This window comes from Tachyglossus aculeatus, chromosome 2 (assembly GCF_015852505.1).
Source record: "Tachyglossus aculeatus isolate mTacAcu1 chromosome 2, mTacAcu1.pri, whole genome shotgun sequence".
Lineage (NCBI taxonomy): Eukaryota > Metazoa > Chordata > Mammalia > Monotremata > Tachyglossidae > Tachyglossus > Tachyglossus aculeatus.
The window spans coordinates 160,105,943-160,107,465 of record NC_052067.1 but is presented as its reverse complement, the minus strand read 5'-3'; the positions used below and the strand labels follow the sequence as shown (position 1 = coordinate 160,107,465).

Here is a 1,523-nt window from a genome sequence, read left to right as displayed (position 1 = left end):
GTTATTAAGGTCATGGGTTCTAATCCCGCCCCTGCCACTTATGAGCAGTCTGCCTTTGGGCGTGCTATGCTCCAGAACAGCATGGACCAGCAGCTGAGGTGAACCTTTAGTACAATCAGTCTCTTGGCAGTCTTAATGAATCCCATTTCTCTCTCAGGGTGAGGGCAGAGGAGGAGGGAGATGGAGCCAGTGGGCTGGGAATCTTTTCTTTTCTAATTCATAGTGTATTAAATCTTGGTTTTATTATCTAATTCATCTGGGAAACAACTTTACTCCATCCCTAATTATCGTTATTATTATTACTACTAATAATAATAAGTGTGGTATTTGCTAAGACTGGCTCATGGTAAGTGCTCAATATAATAACAATAATAATAATAATAAGCACATGGCTCAGTGGAAAGAGCACGGGCTTTGGAGTCAGAAGTCATGGGTTCAAATCCCGGCTCCACCAGTTGTCAGCTGTGGGACTTTGGGCAAGTCACTTCACTTCTCTGTGTCTCAGTTACTTCATCTGTAAAATGGGGATTAAGACTGTGAGCCCCACGTGGAACAACCCGATTACCTTGTATCTACCCCATTGCTTAGAACAGTGCTTGGCACATAGGAAGCGCTTAAGAATTACCATCATCGTTATTATCATTATTACTATTACCTCCATCTGTTCTGTTCCCTAGCAGAGATCCTCCTTCTCTCTCCCCCTCCCAATCCTTTGAAGTCATAAAGCCCCATGTAGGCTCCATGCCCAACCTACCTTCTCTTGATAATAATAATAATAATGATGGCATTTGTTAAGCACTTATTATGTGTAAAGCACTGTTCTAAGCACTGGAATATGTCAAATCCACTCCCTAAGCACCATCATCTTCTCGTCTTGTGTCGTCAAGTCATTTCTGACCCATAGCGACACTACGGACACATCTCTTCCAGAAAGCCCCGCTTTCCATCTACAATCACTCTGGTCCATAGAGATTTCTTGGGAAAAATACTAAAGTGGTTTAACGTTGCCACCTTCCATGCAGTAAACTCGAGTCTCTGCCCTCGACTCTCTCCCCTGCCGCTGCTGCCCAGCATGGATGAGTTTTTCCTTAGAGCAGATTACCTTTCACTCGCTAGCCACCGCCCAAGCTAGGAATGGAATGGATAGGCCTCTGCTTGACTCTCCCTCCCGTAGCCGAGACTGGTAGAGTAATGGAAACTCTCCAGGTGTGACCCTGAGAGGGGACCATCCTCACAGAACTCAATTCTCTCATCCCCCATCCCTTCTCTGATCTTATACCACCAACCCTCAGGCCTGGACCACCTCCACAGTCTCTTCCCTCTGCTCTTGTGCCCGAGCTGTAGAGCACTGCTGAATGAAATTCAGACACCCAGCTGACAGCCTCCACCTCAACTCATCTTTTCCTGCCTTAACTCTGCCCTCTCCTCCCTGCAGCATCAAAGCTGAATAATAACAATAATAATAATTGTGGTATTTGTTAAGCACTTGGTATATTCTAAGCACTGGAGTAGATACAAGGTAG

At 45.3% G+C, this 1,523-nt stretch overlaps 1 non-coding gene across 1 annotated transcript; it reads right to left on the bottom strand.

Annotated features, from left to right (window-relative positions):
- Positions 1–1,086: 1,086 nt before the first annotated feature.
- On the bottom strand, positions 1,087–1,224 carry LOC119924995. Its single transcript, XR_005449668.1, has one exon. It is a non-coding gene; the product is annotated as a small nucleolar RNA SNORA7 (small nucleolar RNA).
- Positions 1,225–1,523: the final 299 nt, after the last annotated feature.